At 35.8% G+C, this 22569-nt stretch overlaps 1 protein-coding gene across 19 annotated transcripts in view; it reads right to left on the bottom strand.

The window, feature by feature from the left end:
- Positions 1 to 22569, bottom strand: part of LOC102122889 (uncharacterized) — a 100763-nt gene that overhangs the window by 35417 nt on the left and 42777 nt on the right. The window lies entirely within an intron of this gene.

Below are 22569 nucleotides of genomic sequence, written 5' to 3'. Positions count from 1 at the left end.
GTTATCAGGAAGACACGCGTCACCAGCTGTCTCAGAGCAGGAAAGCAATCAGGTGAATACTACTTATTATCTTGCATTGCTTTCCGAGGAGTGACAAGATTGATTTGGAACCAAGAATACATTCAGATCTCAGACAGTAGTTCCTAGGGTTTTGAGTTCAGACAGTAGAGTATGTGCTAATTTGCAACAGGGAGGATTTCAATCCCAATGTTAAGGCTACAGGACATTAGAAATTTAAGGAAAGTTTTAGGAAATTGATCACAGCTCCTTTTTCAGATGCCCTTGTATTAATATTTTCTTCTCTACCTCTGTGCTGTGTTGGTGATGCCTATGAGTCAGCTGTTACCCAGCAGAGCCAGCTTTACAGCAAGGTAGCCCAAGTCAACCTGTGGAATCAGTATTCTGACATTATGAAATTATCTCCATATATCCCTTTTTCGTGAAGACGAGTACTCTATAAATCCAAATCCTGAAACTTATCTTTGCAAAAAGTTCAAATTATATTTTTATGTAATAACGTTAGAAAACTAATTCAGGCATGTCAGCTAAAAATAACATACAAATTTAAGCTGGGGGAAGATATCATCACATTGCAAATTTTTCCTTCAAAAAGTCTGTCTACTGATTGATCAATATACACAACACATGCATAATGAATTTACTGAAATCTCAATATATATTAGGTAATGCATAGAAGATTCCCACAAAATGATATAACAATGTTTTCCAGAGCGAAGCATCCAATGGAGCAGCAAAAGGCTTGATCTACATGGTAAGCTGTTACCTTGATGCGATTTTTACTAAAGAATTACCACCAACATGTTTGCGTATCAACAAAATAAAAAGGTTGCACAGCAGAATTTGAAAGAGAATTTTATATCATAAAGTAATAAAGTTATATTTATCAATAAATTAGTAGGTCTTTCTGGGATGGAGAAATTTAGGGAAAAGTTAAAATGTGATTCTGAAGTTGATTTTACCTAAGAAGTGTGTATATTTGGCTGCTGAACACAACCCAAAATGTTTTATCTCTACCTGTGAAAACTGCAGTTGCGGTACACTATATTAATAATTCATGATACATATCCTAAATTACATTTTATTTTTACGTGAGAACATTCCTGCCATGGAGGGCCCAAAATCTCTGTTTAGCTTAAAGTGCTGCAAAGATAAACTGATAAATGCATTTAGATGCAACCTAAGATATACACAATGAGGATGAGATGATTTAGGGATTCCTAAAACTACACAGCAAGATACTTTCATCCTCGGAAGACAAAAAGGTTTCTAAAGTCCCACCAGAATCGGCATGGGAGGGAGAAAATACGATTTCAGAAATTCTTAGAAATTATATATCTATATAGATCTTTCTGAGAGTAAGATATTCTTTATCCTTTGTATCTTGGGCTGATAGTAAGAAATGAGTCAGATTCCATAAAAGCAAAAGAACAAAGAAATCAGAAATGTCAGGACAAGAGTGTGTTGTGGCACAATGTCAAGGACAAAGACTCTGTGATATGACTTTCAGTGATGCCCTATTTGGAAATAAGCTGTTTCTGTCCCATCCATTATCATAGCCTTGGCAACTGCTGTACAGCCTGGCACACAGCAGTTTCTCAAGAAATACATGTCGATGAAGAATAAATACTTACCTTGCATATATCGTCCTCCTCAGCCCACTCACTTACTTTTAAAATTAAATGATGCAAAAATTAACTCTTTAGGCTTTATATGGATTACCCATATTTAATCGCATATGTATTCAAAATTATATCTTTAAAATACTGAAAAGACTTTATTCCTAAAGAGTTCAAAGTAGACATTTCTCTTAAGATTTTAAAATAAGCATTAATAACGTTCACTCTATTTGTTCCTATGAAAATGACTTTGACTCAGGGAGTTAGAATGAGTCAGAAAGATCTTTACTCTTTGAGTGGAAGAGGGGACATTTTCCTAGGAAATTCCCAGAGAATAAAATAATGCTATGTATACAATATTTTTTCATTGCAATAGTATCTATAAGAGAGAATGGAAACAATGTCTCCAAAGAAGGAAATCAAGATGTAATTTTGGCAATTAATCATAGGCGGTCATTATATGGTAATATGAAAGACGGATAAAACCAAGTTTTTATGACTATACTGAATTTAAAAAGCAGAATACAAAGTGTACATATATTGATTACTGAGTATACCTGAAGAAAGACTAGATGGAGAAGTGTTAACATAGAAAATATGTTTTGTAGAATTAGAAAGTATTTTCTTCTTTTACAAAAGTTTGCTTTCTTGCCATTCTAATTGTTAATCCCAAAATGTAGAAAAAAAGACTCCATCTGTAAGATGGGAACAACAGTACTAATTGTAATACTTACCCGATAGGTTCTTAATATTAAACCAGATAATGTACATAAAACTCTGCATATTTTCTGACCTACAGGAAACACTAATTATATATCTCGGTTATTATTTTTTTATTATAACCATCATATAAATAATTAATTCTGACATATTTGTGTTACACCTTTTTTTTTCTATGAAATATTACCAAAACTTCACTGCATTAAATGAGATATTCTGAAACAGGAAAACTCAGTATTTAAAACCTAAAAGACCAAACACAGAAATATGGTCTAGATAGTAAAATTGGTTTATAAAATAATAACAGCAATAATAATAACCAATAGAAGGCTGGGCGCGGTGGCTCAAGGCTGTAATCCCAGCACTTTGGGAGGCCGAGACGGGCGGATCAGAAGGTCAGGAGATCGAGACCATCCTGGCTAACACGGTGAAACCCCGTCTCTACTAAAAAATACAAAAAATTAGCCAGGCGTAGTGACGGGCGCCTGTAGTCCCAGCTACTTGGGAGGCTGAGGCAGGAGAATGGCGTAAACCCGGGAGGCGGAGCTTGCAGTGAGCTGAGATCCGGCCACTGCACTCCAGCCTGGGCGACAGAGCAAGACTCCGTTTCAAAAAATAAAAAAAATAAAAAAAATAAAATAACCAATAGATACAGAGGACTTCAGTTAAAATTATAATTTCTATAAGACCTACATGACTTATAATTTTACTAGACCTGTAGATCGTACAGTTTTGCCTTTATATGGCTGCTTATGGCATACCTACAAAGAGGCAGAACTGCTGGAAACAGATTAAAATAAGAGAAATTGACCTGGAGAAACTGGCATTGCCTTGAAGAAACTCAGCACTCTTACTTTTCTCGGCACTCTTACTTTTATTTTCTAATGCGGGCACTTACTGATTTCTGCTCCCTGTGGCCACAAAGTCCAACTCAGAGCAGCCACCTAAGGCTGTTTTTTCTCTAGGGCATGGAAGCACCACAGGTTCCATTCTAATTGTTGCCATTCTAACGACAAGGGGTTGTTGAAGGTATAAATACAATGTACAGGTGTGGAATGTTTTTTTAAAAGTTGAAGCAGTTGGTGAGAACAAAGCAATCTAGATTTGGAAACATTCTCCATAGAGAAGAGTGCATTCTGGATCCACATGGACCCACTAAGCCCTCCTCTCTCTGCTACAGACGCTTTTATTTTTGTGCCCCACCAACTGTCTTCCATTGGTCCTTGTAACAGCCCTTCCTATCCCTCTTACCACTTCAATACATTTAATTAAGCCTCATATGTATATTAGTTTTATTTCTGCCTTCCAGCCTGCTAGATGTAGAAGCAATACCTGAAACTCCCTTCTCTGTCGTGCCTTAGTCACAAGAGTCAGACATCCTGCTTCCAGGCCATTCCTAGCTCCTTGCTTACTAGCTCTGGGACATTGGGCAAGTTGCTAAACCTTATTAAGAATCTGTTAAACAACAACAACGTCTCATGGTGCTATCATGAAGACTGTGACTAACACATGTCATCTGCTGAGCACATGGTAGGTATCCAATAAATGCACTCTCATTGCCAAAGTAACAACAGAATCACCAAGAAACAGTACAGTGTAGCAAACAAGAGCAAGGGATCCGAAGACAAGCTTCTTGGGTGAATTCATATCCTAGCTTTCTCACTTAAATCAGTAATAACAACAATAATAATAATAGTAATAAATATCTTCCTCTAGATTTTTAAGAATTAAATGTATACTTATAAATTACTTACCACATAGTAAATGCTATTTTCAATTATTATTATTTCCCTGCCTCCTGTGCTACTTGGTTATTTTTTCTCCATTGCTAACCCAGTTTTAGTAAAAATAAATCAGGACTTTGAATGTGAAGACCTGGACATATATATAGTCACACATGCTTGACAATACATGGATAAGGATCATAGTTACAGCATTATTTATGATAGCAAAAGACTGAGACTAATCTAAAAATCCACCAAAGGTAACTGGTTAAATAAAGTATGTTATATTCATACTGTGGAATGCCATGTAGCCATTAAAATGAATAAAGTATAAGTAGGAAAACTGATATAAAATTATTTCTATGATACATTTTAAGGAAAAGAAGAGTGGTGCAGAACAATGTGTATTGTATATTACAGCGGTCCCCAATATTTTTGGCACCAGGGGCCAGTTCCAAAGATGATAATTTTTCCACGGACTGGAAGTGGGGTGGGGGGTGGTTTCAGGATGATTCAAGTGCATTACATTTATTGTGCACTTTATATCTATTATTAATACATCACAATATATAATGAAATAATTATACAAATCACTATAATGTAGAATCAGTGGGAGCCCTGAGCTTGTTTTCCTGCAACTAGACGGTCCCATCAGAGGGTGATGGGGACAGTGACAGATCATCAGGCATTAGATTCTCATAAGGAGTGTGTAACCCAGATCCCTCACATGCACAGTTCACAACACGGTTCACACTCCTATGAGAATCCAATGCTGCCACTGATGTGACAGGAGGCGAAGCTCAGGTTGTAACGTGAGTGATTGTGAGTGGCTGTAAATACAGATGAAGCTTCTCTCACTTGCAGGCCACACGCTTCCTGCTGTGCAGCCTGGCTCCCAATAGGCCACAGACCTCTACTCTGGTTTGTGGCCAGGGAATTAGGGACCCCCAGTATATTATCCTTTTGTTTAACAAGGATTTTGCATATACTGTTTGTTTATGAGGATGTTTCATAACTCATTATGAGGTATTTAGAGGATATTTCTGAAAAAGATACAAGGAGCTGCTCATGGTGGTTGTGTCAATAGGGAAACTTGGGTCTGGGGACAGAAGAGGTGAAGCAGCTACTCTTCACAGTATATCCTTTGATGTTGTATGGATTTATGTTATATATGTAGCTCTCGTTTTAAACCAGGAACAAATGTAATAACTTTTTTAAAAAGTCATTATTCCTACTTGAATACGCAATCAGTCTATCCTAGTTCATTTATAGAAATTCTTCCATTTCCTGTACTCATGGCCACGATCCACCAGCTAATGTCTACCTAGTTGATCAGCAGTACACACAGCATTGTTTTTCTGCACCATAAAATGAGCTCACTACCTTTTGCTTCCAATTCGCATTTCAATGCGATTTTCAAAACTATTTGTTGACTGAGTTGATTTTTGTCACCCAATAAACGTCAAAATGTTGGTATTCCTGCATCTCCTTTCTCAAAGGATGACTTCCTTTAAAAGGATTTAATTTAGCACACAAGAGACAAACCACATTTCTATGTTCTGTACAATTCTAAAGCCATTTCAAGTAAAGAGTCCTTTCCCCATGTTACAAATGTACAAATATTTGTCCTCAGAAGGGCAGCTCACATTCAAGGCATCCTTTAGATGCCAGTTGAATGTCCAGGGCTAAGGGCCTCTAATGGGGCTTAAGATGCCACACGGCACATAACACATAATAAATTGTGATCTGATAGCCTGAACACATGATATGAGCTTAAAACAAGGCTTTACTTATCTTTTCAAATACACAAATTGGAGAACACATTGCTCATTACAAATATTATCTAAACAAATTTCAATTGACACCTTCATAGGAATCTTTCAAGTGTCATAGTTTCTTCCTGTTTCAAACAAATAGTCTGTCTTACTTTTAAAAAGTTCAGCTCCCAGTCACAGACTCTACCTTGGGCATACCTGATGCTAGTCATCAGAATGCTTGTATTTACAAGGGGGTGGTGATCCTAGGTAACAATTGCCTTGTCTGTAAAAAAGCATAAAACTCAGGAGGTAGATGATAGTTAAACAGGTTAGTTGACATATTAGACAAAATGGCTAACACTTAGAATCACTTGATAATGGGTGTTATCCACAGCAACAGCAGTGTCATTGTCAGCTTCGTAATTTTAGACACCATTAGGTGGTCAATCGCAGCTCTAGGGTATGAACAGTTGCTGACCCTCTCTACTGGTTGTTTTCTTTTCCAGAGCAAATGTTAACCATGAAGTGAACATAGGTCTATATGGCAATTGGTAAGACTTATCCTGTATGCCAGGCCTTCTCAAACTTTAATGGTTATGTATATCACATGAAGATCTTGCTAAAATGAAGATTTTGATTCAGTAGGTCCAGGATGGAGCCCGACATTCTACATTTCTGCCAAGCTCTCAAATGCTGCGGCTGCTGGTGATGGTTGTATAATACTAAGGTTATATTCCACCACAGATGTTACAGAAAGAATGACATACTTTGTAAATAACACAATGGATATTCAGTCATATAGTTATGTGAATTTTTTTTTTTTTTTTTTTTTTGAGACGGAGTCTCGCTCTGTCGCCCAGGCTGGAGTGCAGTGGCCGGATCTCGGCTCACTGCAAGCTCCACCTCCCGGGTTCACGCCATTTTCCCACCTCAGCCTCCCGAGTAGCTGGGACTACAGGTGCCTGCCACCTCGCCCGGCTAATTTTTTGTATTTTTAGTAGAGACGGGGTTTCACCATGTTAGCCAGGATGGTCTTGATCTCCTGACCTTGTGATCTGCCTACCTCGGCCTCCCAAAGTGCTGGGATTACAGGCGTGAGCCACCGTGCCCGGCCAGTTATGTGAATTCTTATCTTCTCTTTCTCATGCTTACCTTGCTGAACAGTACTTAAATATTTCTCAGTCATGAGATAAGATGGAAGCGTGCAATAGTAGTACAATTAGAATTTCCTCCCTATGCTAACTTCTGGTGGATACAGAGGCAATAAAAAAAATTATATCATTCTTTTTAATCGTTTTAATTCACATGTAATAACTATTATGGAGTATAGTGTGATGTTTTAATACATGTATACATTGTATAATAATCAAATTAGTATTTAGCATATCTATCACCTCATACCTCTGTCATTTCTTTGAAGTGATAACATTCAAAATCCTCCCTTCTAGCTATTTTGAAATATACAATACAAGGTTGTTAACCAAACAGAACACTTGAACTTATTCCTCCTATCTAACTCTAATTTCATCCCCATTGACTAATCTGTCCCTATTCCCCACATATCATTCTTAATAAAAACAATGGTCACATTTACAAAGGTGTTTTTAAATGAAAGGCAAAGATTTTAATCTTCAGATATTTTAAGAGTGATAATTATTATTTCCTTTCTTGTCATAACACAAGTATACAGTCATAATTTATTCACTCTGCTTGACCCAACAACAAAATAAGGTATTAACAAAATCCTTTTTCTGTGAACTGTATGCTTCGTTTGTGCAACTAAATGCTCGTGTCTCTTTCTTATACGACTACCTCCAACTAAATGGTTCAATCAGTAAGAACATTTTACCTTCAGGAAGCTGATACAGCCTAGCTTGAAACAATTCTGGAAGCATTTACTAAGCTTCCATTATTATTTGCCTATTGCTGTGAGCTAATGCCCTTGATTTTCTGGAGGATAACTCATGAAAAAAATAATCAAATTTGGATATGGTAAAATAATCCTCTAAATTCTAAACCCAATAATCCATACAAAAGCTTATTAGAGGCTATATGATCTCACTCAATGTTCTGTTTTTCAGGCTTTTTTGACTGAAATCTATGTTAAGAAAATATTTACCATACAACCAAGTAGTGCACGCACACTTGAAATATATTTGATAAAATATATTCATGAAATAATACCCTTACTAACATGAAATGCATTCATATTTCTCATCTTTTTATTACTTTTTTAACCTAGGTTATGATCTACTAAGTTGATTTCATGACCCACTAATGGGTTGTTCAAACTTCTGAGTTTAAAAGTAACACAGCCTTGGGCAGTTTCTGGAACCCAAGGTTGAGTCTCTGAAATTTTATAGGTATAGGAGATGGTCAAGAAGTGAGGCCACATGTGACCATAAAGCAAAAGACATGATCAGAGAGCATAAGGGCATGTAATGGCAGTTCATAGCTAGAAACCATGTCCCAACCCACGCAGCCTATGTGTTTTCTCTCCTAGTGTTTCTGAAGAGTAGTGTAAGAGGATCACTTTTCACATTTAGGAAGAATCATGGAGGTAAATTTACTCACCCAGTTACTATTAGGATGTAATAAGAAAGCAAGTTAAGAATGAATATAGGTCAGAATTGATGAATACAAGGAAGTGTGCACAGAGCAACTTAGCATCTTTTACATGAATTCTCATATAGTAACATGCACTTACCTGGGAGTTATATCAATGGAGCAAAGTGACATGTTTTAACAAAGTTAGAACTTCTAGGGACTTATAAATCACAAGAAAGCATGGAAATAAAATGGTGTGTGTTGATCCACTTTATGCAAAAGAGGCCAGATCATAACTTTCACAAGTTCAAGTAGCACAAAATCATCATAGACTAAGAGTGTAGACGTTTTCATTTCACTTTAATAGAAGAAACACAGCCATCAAGTATGTGAGATAAGAAACTAAAACAAATAAAATTAAGAAACCTAAATCAAATGCTCACTGAAACCAACTATGTTTCCTTGGCTGGTTTCTAGATACTTTCTTTCAAACTGAAGTGTTAACTGGGAAAATAAATAAATAAAGTCACATCTCAGTTTGTGGCAAGATAGACAAACTGAATGTTGGGGGGTAAAATGATCTTCAGGGGGTTTCAGAAAGGCTTTGCCTAAAGAAGTATTGAGTAACCTTTCACATTTCCTTCCTGCACAGTTATTCTCAGATTCCATATGGGAAGTACAAAAATAGTGACGAAAATCTCCCTAGTTCAGGATTGAGTACTATGCGGGGGCTTGAGAGATACTTTTGAATGGAAGAAAGTTATCTGAATGTTTTTAAAACAGCAATATTATAGAGTTATGATTAGAAATCAACTTCTTTACATATTTATTTTATGTCTCAGTGTAACTAAGGAAAAAGTGTATTCTGGTATTTCATAAATGGTTATTAGTATATTACACATACATCCATACATATGTATGTTGGGATAAAGTAAATGTTTAATAAACTAAAAGGTCATTATCACAATATTCCTCCTCTTGGAGAGAGACTTTTTCATAACTCTCTCAAGGGCTTTTGGCTCTTAGAAAACATCAGCTTTTTGCTCAACTGAAATTGTTCTGACAGCTTTGACATTGCATTATCATCACAAGATTATCGTATACTTAAAGATAAATGAAGATTCATAGAGAGTTAAAAATAATTAATACAAATCTCCAAAATACCAGATTAGAATATCAAAGGTCACTCAGATAAAAATAGCTACTTTCTGGCTCAATTAATCATAACTCTAAATGATTTCGGGTGGGTAAGCAAACAATATCCCTTCACTGTTTCCTCAATATTCCTTCACTCCCACCTCACATAAGAATGTACACATTTCATTTTAAAAATTTGTTTCAAGAAAGATTATATTTTAGCACCCTATGACCTAGAATGGATTCTCCATATGGATTTGTTCTGATTCTAACTGATTTTCTCTGCAACTCAGACTTTCTCACTCCTATCAAACAGAGGAACACTGCCCAGCAGGATCCTTATGTTTCCATGGTAGATTTTTCTACGTAGGTTGTATGCCTTTTGCTACAATATGGTCTATCAAAAAGATATTATGCTATCATAAAATTGACTAAATTGTAAAGATTGGCAGTTCCCATTTTTTATGCAAACCTGACTCTACAAAACACATACACACTCATAGGAACCTAATTAAATACTCTTAAGTCTGGTCAGTCCCTTATAAAGCAACAGAATTAAAAATTGTTTGGGGGATTTTTCAAGAAAGTTTATCATGCCAAAAAGAAAAAAAAAAAAAGGCCAAGATGAAAAGTGGAATTTGTGCCTAGGTTTTATAATGGCAATTTTTGTTTGTATAATTATTAATTTATTTTAGGAGCACCCACTAAAATAAGAGTATGGAGGACTGCATTAAGAGGAAGGATGAAACAGATGCAATACACAGTTAAGATCAAAGAGCCCCATCAATTCATTGAGAGAGTCAAAAATCCAGCTGAGGCTCAGAGCCCTGTCTGCATAATAAGAAAGGTTGACTAAAACATAAGGATTAAACAGATGAGCTGTCTCCTGCAGAGGCATGGCAGGGTAGCCCCACTGCGACACTTGTAAAGACAGTTTGGAAGCTCGCACCTGCTCCTCCACAGCCAAACCTACAGGAGACCAGGATGGCCAAAGACATTCCACTATTGTACTAAATTGTTAACTTTAAGAGAAAGACATATATATGTCTGATGGATATCTTTTTATTTGTCAAGACATTTTCAGTCCAGACAAACAATAAATTAATAAATCACATCCATTTTTCCAAGGTGGCTTTACTAAGCGCTTGACTTTCAAAATAAGAGAAGTAGATACTGCAAAATTTCCTATTCCTTGAAACAGCATTTGCAATGTTCCTACCTCATGATCAATTATTTTTTCCAAATGAATAATGCTTTTCTTGACAATCTTGAATAACATTGGTAAATATATGCTAGTCCTGTTTTCCATTCTCAGAAAATTATCATTTTTAGTAGCATGAAGTATATTTCAACTTTTATGAACACATTGCCACATTATACTCAAAGCTAAACCAAATTATATAACCTGGTTCTATAACTATAGTAAGAAGATAGCACAGGCACTTAGGATTCTGTGCCTGTGAGAAATGTTGTATTTAATGATCTCACCAAAAAGTTATGTTGTAGCTACTGATAAGAACTGATTCTGAACATCTAAACAATTTTCTTTTAAGAAAGCTGAACTACTTTAAAAGAGCTAAGCAAGCTAGGCCTTTGGGAACCTAGACCTACTGGGGAAAAAATTGAATGATTGTATAACATTAGATTTCAAATAAAATTATAAAACTCTAACTTTGATATGGATACAATTTGTCAAGCACTTGATATAGACTGATTCAAATATGCAATTAATAAACTTGAACAAATGGTAAGCATTAGCTTTTGCTGTAGTCACCAAAACAAGCAATATCCAATTTGAATAGCTAGCAATGAAATCTCCCTGGAGTAGAACAAGCCACCAAATGTCAAGAAGTGATTTCCTAGGATTGATATACAGACTCTGACCTGCTCCTTCATAGTCTAATTATGTGATCACTCACTCAACCAACCAACACATTTTTACAGTGTTCATTATGTGTAAGGGACTGTCAGAGACAAAAAGAAGAATTACACATGAGCCATAAGTAACAATACTAAACCCTAAGTACCAAATGTGTGATGAAGATGTACGATGCAGAGGATGACCACTGAGGGATAAAGACATAGAATTCTTCATTGAAGAGGTGAGATTTGGCTGGGTGCAGTAGCTCATGCCTGTAATCCCAACACTCTGGGATGCCATGGCAGGACAATAGATTGAGGCCAGGAGTTCAAGACCAGCCTGGGCAATATAGTGAGACCTCATCTCTACGAAAACAACTTTTTTTTTTTTTTTTAATTAGCTGGACATGGTGGCAGGTGCCTGTAGTCTCAGCTACTCTGGAGGCTGAGGCAGGAAGATCCTTGAGCCCAGAGTTTGAGAATGCAGTGAGCCATGATTGTATCAGTATTCTAATTTATTTTTTAAGAATGACTGAAGTTGAACTAATTTCAATAAAATATTTCTATTATCTTTTCAAAAAAACTTTTAAAAAGTGCTCTATTTTATCTCTGATAACTCTACTTCAAGTACCCATTTTCAGAAGGTCTTACTCAATTCTAACCATTCAGAGAAATAAAAATAAGTTTGGATAATTATTAGAAAAATTAATAAATCATCCATAAATACTGAAATATTTGTCAAAAATCAAGAGACTAAGTAATATTCAGTGCTGGTGAAGGTCCTGGGAAGAGGACAATTGATACTTATTTATGGGAGTTCAAATTGATACATCATTTCAAGGGACCACTGGTAATACATAAGAAAAATTGTAATGCACATACTCCTTAATGATAAAAAATGACTATAGTCTAGCTTAGAAAAGTAACTACAGAAGTCCATGATGATAAATAGAAGGATCACACAAACACACACAGAGACACACACACAGATGCTCGTATAGTTATTAATTTACAGAAAAAAGTGTGAGACAATTTACAAGAACATCAGCAAAGGCAAAGTTACATCAAAGTGCATGTGTACTATGGAAAACTATGCAGTTATGATCTCAGATTCTGAAAAACCTGTTATTGTGGGATAATGCTCAAGATAAATAATTGATTTGAACAAGCAAATTATAGAAAAATACATATAGAGTAATCCAATTTTTAATGATAAAAGCGGTGTTTCTATGTGTATATATGTATATTTTTCTATCTTTAAAGAAAAACCTTAACTAGCAGGTCTAGAGAATGGAAAAAGAAGTGAAGATAAGGCTTTCCCCCTTTTAATTTACATGTCTGTATCACTCAGATTTGTTTTAACAATGAGTACAACTCTTCTATAACTTAATAAATTTAAAAATTTAACTGATATAATATTTGAAAAATATATTAAATGCTTGCCAAAGATTTTAAATAACTTGAGAAAACAGTGTCACTTGAAGATGGTGTGAAGGAGAAGCTGGCTTCCTTTCTGTTTGATTCATTCTCAAAATTAAGTGAAATTACAGTCTTTAAAAATCATTCAGGAAAATGAATGATGTATGTATTGACTTATGTTACAAAAACTTTCCATTTTTATTCATCTATCAATCTTTCCATCTGATAAGAGGAGACTTTATGATATCTAATCTTTAAAGAGTAGAGTCTGAAATAAATACATACACATATTACTAGAACTTATAGGCTAAATTATGTAATTATGATACTTGATCATTCGTTAGATACCGTTCATAAGACTATAACACTCATAATAATACTATTAGGTATTTACTTCCCACAGAGTATTGTAAATGTTAGGTATTTACTTCCCATAGAATATTGTAGCTTGTAATATGCAGGAAGTAATTTTACAGCAATTCACTTTCAAAAGGATGCCCAATAGATGCTCTTTAAATTACTAATTTTATATAATATAAAGATGGATTTTTTCTATAGCCTATATAGCAATTTCTAAAATAATTAACACAAAACTAACAAAAATCTTTTGAGTCAGAAAAGTTCTTTGAACTTTTAAATACCATAGAAAGAACATAACTTCATCATGAATTTCTCTATATAATTAGGTAGATCTATGTATTTTTAGGGTTTACCTGTGCATTTTTCAGCAATGTGTTCTAATCTACCTTCACTCCTAATGGTAAGAAATATGAAGGAAAAAGTAAATTATAAATGTATACATTATAAATGTATATTTAATATGCATTGAATCAAGTTTTCAAATATTTAATAGCACCACTGATATACATGTATCCCTTGCTGGCTGTGTATGTTATAGGGAAATGAACAGCTTTGCCAAGTCTATTCAGCTAGGAAATGATGACTAAGCTATTTACTGCAGGGTTTTATAAAATGTGATGGCAATTAGCACACCCTACACCTGTTGTTTTATTTACGTTACTTTCAAAGTCATGTTTTACAAACTGTGAGAATATGAGCAAACATTAGTTTCTTGAGCAAAACTATTCTTTCCATAATGTAAACTTACAGTTCCAATAAAAGGAAAAAATGATAAAGGATTTCTTAAGATATATGATAAAAAGAAATAGTCAACTATTGTTGACATAGTTTCTGTATCATAGTTCTCTAAAAACTGAAGATTCATCATAAGAATGACCTATGATTTTTAGAAACTCTTTGAACACAAAGTTGTAGTTAGATGATACAGATAGCATCTAGGAAAGACCAAAAAGAAAAAATTACCAACAAAGAGTTTATAGAAGAGACAAAGCATATACATGTGAAACAATTGGAAAATATTTTAAAATAGTAGCATATTACTAGATCCAGGACAATCATAGATTTAAAATATCCACGGTAAATTCTCTGGTGTTTCTCAAATCCTCAGGCATGGCCATTTTTCTTCATAACCATACCAAATACATAAACATATATTTTCAGAAGCTATTGAAATATTATTCAGCTTCATTAATGCTCATTATTTTCTTCTTACCCCACCCCGGGACTTATCACCCTGTAACAATGTAAAAATTATAAATATTAGAGATAAAATACATAAGTTCTATGGCACAAATTAGTAACTCAACAAACATTGATTGCTATGATGATTTTTATTGCTTTTCCCCATTGGGAAAACATATTTATTCACTTAACAATTATTATTGAGCTCCTACTACGTGCTTGATACTATGTTTGGTACAATGCTAAGGCGATGGGGATGAAAGATGAAGAAATTGGCAAGGTCCCTGAACAGACATGAAATGGTTTTCTTGTTTTAAAGAGTTTTCAGAGAAAGTAATTCTGTACTTTAGACATGCATTGTCTTCCACGTCTGCCACAACTTACTTCAACATCTCTGTTTCTTATTTCTATTCTCTAAAAACGTACATTCAGATTATAATAGATGTGCAGATTTTTTGTTCTTTTATTTTTAATAATGCTTTTTAGGTTATAAGGAAAGTGATACTGAGAAGCAAGGAAGAATAATAAAGCATATGAACATTTGGTTTAGTTTAGGCCTAACTATAAAAAGTTAAGAGGGAAAAGGAAACTAGTGAAATTTTAGAGCATAAATCATATCAGAAACATAGACTACTCCCCATAGACTTCTTAATAGTTCAAATTTAGTTTTCATTGATCATGATTTACTTTTGTCCTAAGTTAATTGAAAAATGTCTTTCAATATAATTACTATCACAAAGCATGCTTAGGTAAGCCAGAGATCAATATCATAGCTTTAGCTTTGAAAACAATGAGTATTAACTTTTTAAAAGGTTTCACACACACACAAAAAATGGTTTCACAAAACCAGCACCTCGGAAGTACTGAAATTGGTCTTAATTCTTGACAGCGTTTGTGTAGCAGCAGAACTTTTCATTTTTCTCTAAATACTTCTATTTCATTAGCAACAGATGAATTCATTAACTTCATTATTAATTCAAATGATTTTTTCACTTTTATAAGCCCCAAGGTTGTCTCACTAAGATCAGCTCTTACTCTGTGTTCCATAAAATGTAATCAATCTCTATTATTGTCATGAAAATGGTATTTGTCACTTTGCTAAGAAAAAAAAAATCAATATACTTTCCAAGAATGAACAGGCATTTAATGCAATGAATTGTTAGATAAATTTTGCTTGTCAACAGTTCAGGACAAACTAATCGAAATCCAGAAAATTTACAGAAGATTGGCCAATGAAATATACAGATATGGCATAGAAATTAATATTTGGGCATTAGAATAACCTGTCATTTTCAATCCTGGCCAAAAATTGGGGGGATTTAAACAGGCAAATCTCCAATCACTATTTTGGAAAACAAAAGTGAAATCCATACGCTCGGAAAACATTTCTTGAAGATGGTTGACAAGTAAGAAAAGCTTCATTGTCTTTTCCTACAGAATTTTCCAGGTACAGACATAATTATGGAATTGCAAAATTCTAAGAAACCTTAAAGGTCAGAAACCCATAGGGATATTGTCATCTGAAAATATGTTGCCTCTGAGCTTTCCTGGGCTATGAATTATTGCAGTAATTAATGACAGAGCAAGAATGGTGTTTCAGAATCATAGAATCCAAAGCACACTTTTCTAATCTCTTACCCAGACCTGACTTTTGCCCTGTACTTCCAGTTACTGCTGAGTTACCTTCTGGAAAGAGAAAGCTGGTGACCTCTTGCTCCTTGACAACCTCTTATTTAAGAATAACCCTTCTAATTGGAAAGTTCTGTCTTGAGCTAACATCTACATCATAAAAAACTACCACTCTTTGGTTCCAGACCTACAGTGCAAAAATGTAAACTCCGGCCGGGCGCGGTGGCTCAAGCCTGTAATCCCAGCACTTTGGGAGGCCGAGACGGGCGGATCACGAGGTCAGGAGATCGAGACCATCCCAACATGGGCTAACATGGTGAAACCCCGTCTCCACTAAAAAATACAAAAAAAAACTAGCCGGGCGAGGTGGCGGGCGCCTGTAGTCCCAGCTACTCGGGAGGCTGAGGCAGGAGAATGGCGGGAACCCGGGAGGCGGAGTTTGCAGTGAGCCGAGATCCGGCCACTGCACTCCAGCCTGGGCGACAGAGCAAGACTCCGTCTCAAAAAAAAAAAAAAAAAGTAAACTCCACCTGTTGCCTTTCCTTTGAATCAGCTCTTCACTGCTCAAGGTCAGCTATCATTTCTCCTGACCCTGTTCTTTTCTGGACATAACCTATCTAGTTCCTTCACCCACTTCCCATAGCACACCATTTACCATAGCACATGGTTTTCAGAAAAATTCACGGTGTTATGCTCCCCAGACACTCCAATTTATCCATACCCCTTTTGATTTACATCAGCAAAAATAAACATAAGAATATGGGTGTGTTCAAAATAAAAATAAAACTCATTACAGTTCTAATTTACTGTAGTTGGAAACTGCGTCTATATGGGTAATATAAGAGCTAATTCCCCCCCCCTCTCTCTCTCTCTCTCTCTCTCTCTCTCTCTCACAACAGCTTCATCAGATTTATTTAGAGTTAAATTTATAGGTTAACACTAGAAGAGAAGCTCTATGAAGGCAGAAGTTCTGGTCTGTTTTGTTGACTCTCTCCATCTTCAACATCGAGCACATAGTAGGCACCCAACTCAATAAATAAATATTTAGAAATGAGTATAGGAATAAATCAGTCCATTAAAGCTGCTGGATCTTTGCTTATTTGTATTTTTGACAAATCAGAGCCCTTCCATTCTCTATTCATGAAACTAATTTTTAAAATACAAAAACCATATAGGGCTTTATAACTATTGAATATTGTCTTGTTGGTTTAGATTGAGTGTTTCCAATAGCTAAAACTATACCAACAGGTATATACATGAAGGTGTATGTATAAAAGGGGCTATAAAGTAACGGCCCTAGTTAGCCTATGAGACTTAATGGACACAGTCATTTTGCCACTGTCATACCCCATAGTTTCAACCACAAAGTAAACACCTCTATAGGTCAATCATTCCACTTTTAATCCTGCTGCAATTAGTTATTTCATTTACTCTTCAAAATAGTACTTACCATTTCCTACATGCAGCAATTGAGGCATAGTAAGATTAATAACTTGCTGTGGGTCACATGAAAAGCAAATTCCAGGGCCAGGATTCAAAATTAGATACTTCAGAATTCAAACCCTATATTCCTTTCACTATCTCATGCATTTCTTTTTAGAAAATTGAAAGATAACATGAAAGGAAAAAATGACAAGAAATTTCTAAAGAGAAACCCTCTGGAGTAATTTGTATTTGCTCTAATAAAGAGAAGTACAGGCCATGGTGACTCACACACTTTGGGAGGCCAAGGCAGGTGGATCACTTGCAGTCAGGAGTTCAAGACCAACCTGGCCAACATGGTGAAACCCCATGTCTACTAAAAGTACAAAAATCAGCAGCATGTAGTGGCACATGTCTGTAGTCCCAGCTACTTGGGAGGCTGAGGCAGGAGAATCGCCTGAACCTGGGAGACAGAGGTTGCAGTGAGCAGAGATTGTGCCAGTGCACTCCAGCCTGGGTGACAGAGCGAGACTTCATCTCAAAAAAAAAAAAAAAAAAAAAAAAACAAAAGTACAATTTCCCAGAAAGTTTATTATAATTGCCCACTAAACAAACATTTTCCCTGAGGTAATTTCCCTCCTCTGCTCCAGTCTCAAACAAAAATAATAACACAAATTTCAACTTCAAAATGTAAGTCAAATTTTGGATTTTTGTAACTATGGCTGCAGAAATTGATGAAATAAAAAACAATAAAAAGATTCCAGAGAGGAGAAACAAGATCCCAATTATGGACTCCATGTGAATAAATTGCGTTTCCACAATGACAAATCAACTACTCAGTTCAACTTAAAAAAAAAAAAAGTGACTGGAAAATAACATTCAGCCTATCTAGCTGATTGGTGGGAATGGGTCAAAATAGACTAGTGACTAATTGAATTGTTTTAAATTTTTGACTATTTTGGTGGATGTCACATAGAGTGAACATGCAAGACAAATGTTTGTTTCACCTACTGGGCTTCAGGAAGTAACGCCCCAGGTGATCAAAGATTACGGCAACTTTGATCAATGAATTGAAGAATTTGGCAATTTGGTGAAAATATTCCTTTCAAATAGAATAACTAAGATTCTACTGTGAGGAACTGGATAATCACCTCTTTGAATAATAGCATTATGAACATACACTGTACCAATTTTTTAAACTATCATGAAAATTTACTTTTGAATTAATTAAGAGCACATAATGGTCCATCTTCATTTGTAACAAAGCTGTGGATGCTAAATTCATTTTATTACTTGCTCAATTACAAAATAAATAAGTGACTCATGGAAATCACTTATTAGATCTAACAATGAAAACCAAAGATCTTATTTTCTCTGTCGGCTTAACCTGACCCTCTGGTTTTTACGAATAGGATTTTTCTATGCCTTTATCTGTTGTTGGCACCTCAGAAAATGCTTCTCAGAGAAATTTAACTGTAACTTTTTCTAAAATCCTAATTTGCTTCATTTCTAAGGTCACAGAACAAATCAAGTTAATTAAATGTATTTCTTTGAATTAAACATAGCAGATACTTACTATGTCTTCCATAAATACTTCCTCTCTTATAAATCTCAGAGTATAAATGAGTGTACATGTATATTAATCTATTAGCTAATAATCAACTTATCCAGCAGTCTTTTATTGACCACCCTCTATGTGTCAAACATTGTGCTAGACCATTGAGATCTAAGGAAATAAGGCACAATTCTTTCCCCACGTAGCTATAGTCTAGTGGGGAAGTCATAAAAATGAGCATAAAATTTTAACACAGTGAAATAAAAGTAGTATTACAGAGAATTGGGTTCCTGATGTCACCATCACCCGAAAAAACACCTATCACACAACAGACATTCAATATATATTTGTTGACTGGCTGTATAATTGAATGAGTTACATTTGCACTAGGAAAACAGAGGTGCACCTCCATCAATCTAGGAGTCCTGTACTGGGGACTGGAGTGAGGGACAAGGAGGTAATGTTTGATCTTACTTGTGTTTGTCTCCAGAATATTCTGACTTTATTCAGCATGAGAGGGGAGGAGAAGGGTCAGGGGAGGGAGAGAGAGGGGGAAAGAGAGAGAAGGAGAGAATGTAGAACTCAGTTGTCCATCTAAGGGAATTTTATTATAAGGTGATTTCTCCTATGAGGCAGGCTCTTTGTCTCATCCTCAGAGGAAAGAGGTTATTTTTATGCTAATTACATTGAGGCCCTAAAATATAAAGTGATGTATTTGGACTTTTAAGTGGCTGAGGGCAGAACCTGGCCTGCAAGTTCAGTATATAGTCCACTACGCCATATCCCATACAACAAATTAACGAAAAAGCTTTTTATACTTGAAGGCAGACTTCAACAGATTTCAATAACATTAAATTAAAGGTTTGACTTAAGACATCAACAGATCAGAGGAACTCAAGCATCAGCTGTATGCCTATGGTGAAATCTTTATAAATAAATTGATAATGCTCCCTTTCCAGAGGTCAATCTTTTATTATTCCATTCTAACTAGAATGCAGGGGAGAATGAAAGCAGTAACACAGACAGCTGTTGAAGCAAAGTAACAACGGTCTCCTGGTTAAAATCCTAGTCAAAGGACAAATTTTCTGAGAACTCATTTTACTATAAAAACTCAAGAAAATTAAGCCAGTGAGTCTAGGTTTCCTCCATTTATGCTGTCTTCCACAATGATGAATCTAGTAAAAAAGGAAGCTGAATTCTGTCTAAATATTTGTCTTCCTTTAAAGCTGCCTCAGAATAAATTAAGCCTTTCTGCCTAAACCTCCAAGATTACAGTAAAAAGCAGAAGCAATATTGTAATTCTTGACTGTCTAGTTTCCACCCTACTACATTACTACTTTCAGATATTTGTATTTTGGCCTCCTGTCCTTCTGTTAAATTCCTGGATTAATCTCCTACTCTGGGTAAATTAATCAATGGATTTCCTCTACTGCTCTGAAGTTACTCAAAGATGCTAAAAAAAAAAAAAAAAAAAAAAGTTACACCCTGGGCAGACTGATGCCAGTATAAGGGGATGGTTTCCAGTCTTAACTTGGCATCTCACTGCTTCTCAGAAATTCCTTCACTTGCATCTGCTCAGTTCCTGTCCTAGTCTTCAAACCAGCTATTACAAATCTCTACATTCTCCTTCTGTCCACTCTCAGCTGACCACCTTGTCTCCTCCTTCCGAAAGAATAAAAGACCCCAGGAAGAGGAAATCTCATTTTACCAGTTGACAATCATGCTTAGCTTCTTTCCTCCAGTCTTGGAGGAGGGAGGTATACATTTTTCTCTCCACAGCACTAGCTTGCACTCTTTGCCACCTCCCCAAGGAGTTGCTTCATTAGTGTTTCTCTTCTTTTCTTTCATTATAAACATCTTTTCCCTCTAATGTGCTCAACTCTCTCACTTTCTTGAAAGCCTTCCTTTGATCATAATAATATCTTGTTTCCCTTCTTACCATTGCTGCCTCTGAACTTCCTCAAGTCATATTCATTAATCCATCCATTATAACTTACATTCCCACTAATTCACTCTTTCTGAGGTAATCACAAACATTTTTTCCAACAAAAGTCTGATACTACTCCAACCTGTCTTTATGCTATTTGGCAACTTTGTGAAATTTGATACCACTGAGTTTCTTCTGCTCAAAACCATTTTTGCCTTCGTTTCCATAGGGCCACTCTGGTCTGAGTGTCACTTGCTTCATTTTGTCTCCTTTGACAGGCTCTTCCATTCTATACCTCCTTTTAATGTGAGCTGGCTTGCCAAGTGCCCAGCTGCAATGTTCTTCCATGCTTTCATTCATTCTCCCAGGTTAGATGTTGAGAAAAAAGAAGTTCTACAGCCTCACAAATACTACTTCCTACATTCAACACTCGTCTATCTCAAGACATACAAAATGAGAATGAAACAGTCACAGCCTTTTGAGTTCCATGTTAATATTACTAACCTCTGGAGATCTCCACCAGGATTTCTTAGAGGCATTTTAAACACTATTTATCGCCCTCTCTAGCCCTATTAAATTGGCCTACTTCTGGTATAAGTCATAGTGGCACTGCCATCCATTGTGGTACTTTCAACCAGAACATTCACTGCAGTCATTAACTTCTCACTCTCTCTGCTCCATCTCATCAACTGGTCACTAACATCTGTGGATATTAACTCAAAAATGTTTATTGAATCTAGCCTGTCTTCCTCATTCTCATTACTATGCCTAAAATCACCTCATTATTTTGGGGGCTGGAAAATAATAAAATCTTTCTAACAGTTCCTCTCTTCTTTCTGCCCATGCCAGTATGTATATTTGTCTATGGTTGGCAGAGTTAGCCATCTTTAAAAAAAAAAAAAAGAAATAACAACACAGCATTTCAAATCATAAGGCTGTTTAAAAAGCAGACATGTAATCATATACCTTGGTCAGCTATTACCTACAGGATTAAAAATCCAGATTTCTTTGCTTTATATTCAAAATTCATCACCACCTGGTCTCATTACATTTTTCTAACTCCTTGTTTACCTCCCTTTCCTTACATACATGTACACTCAGAGCTCCACCATATTGAAATTCCCAACATAACCATGGCATACTTTTGCAGGTGTTATTTTCTCTGCTTAGAACGATTCATCTGGCTGGGCGCAGTGGCTCACGCCTGTAATCCCAGCACTTTGGGAGGCTAAGGTGGGCGGATCATGAGGTCAGGAGTTCAAGACCAGCCTGGCCAACATAGTTAAACCCCATCTCTACTAAAAATACAAAAATTAGCCGGGAGTGGTGGTGCATGCCTGTAATCCCAGCTACTCAGGAGGCTGAGGCAGGAGAATGGCTTGAACACAGGAGGCAGAGGTTGCGGTGAGCAGAGATTGTGCTATTGCACTCCACCCTGGGTGACAGAGCAAGACTACATATCAAAACAAAAACAAAAACAAAAACAAAAAACAAAAAAGATTCCCCTAATGTCTTCAATCTGCATGCTTCAGCAATCAGCTTAAATGTCATCTTTTTTAGATGACACGTTTCCCATTTACCGCATAGGGATTTACTGACACTAAATTTTCTTTACTTTGTCTGGCAATTTATGGATTTTTCCTCTTATCCCAACTTGACAATGTCCTAAAAGACAGATAATTTATCTCATTCA

Source organism: Macaca fascicularis, chromosome 11 (assembly GCF_037993035.2).
Source record: "Macaca fascicularis isolate 582-1 chromosome 11, T2T-MFA8v1.1".
Lineage (NCBI taxonomy): Eukaryota > Metazoa > Chordata > Mammalia > Primates > Cercopithecidae > Macaca > Macaca fascicularis.
This window is presented reverse-complemented; position numbering and strand designations above follow the sequence as displayed.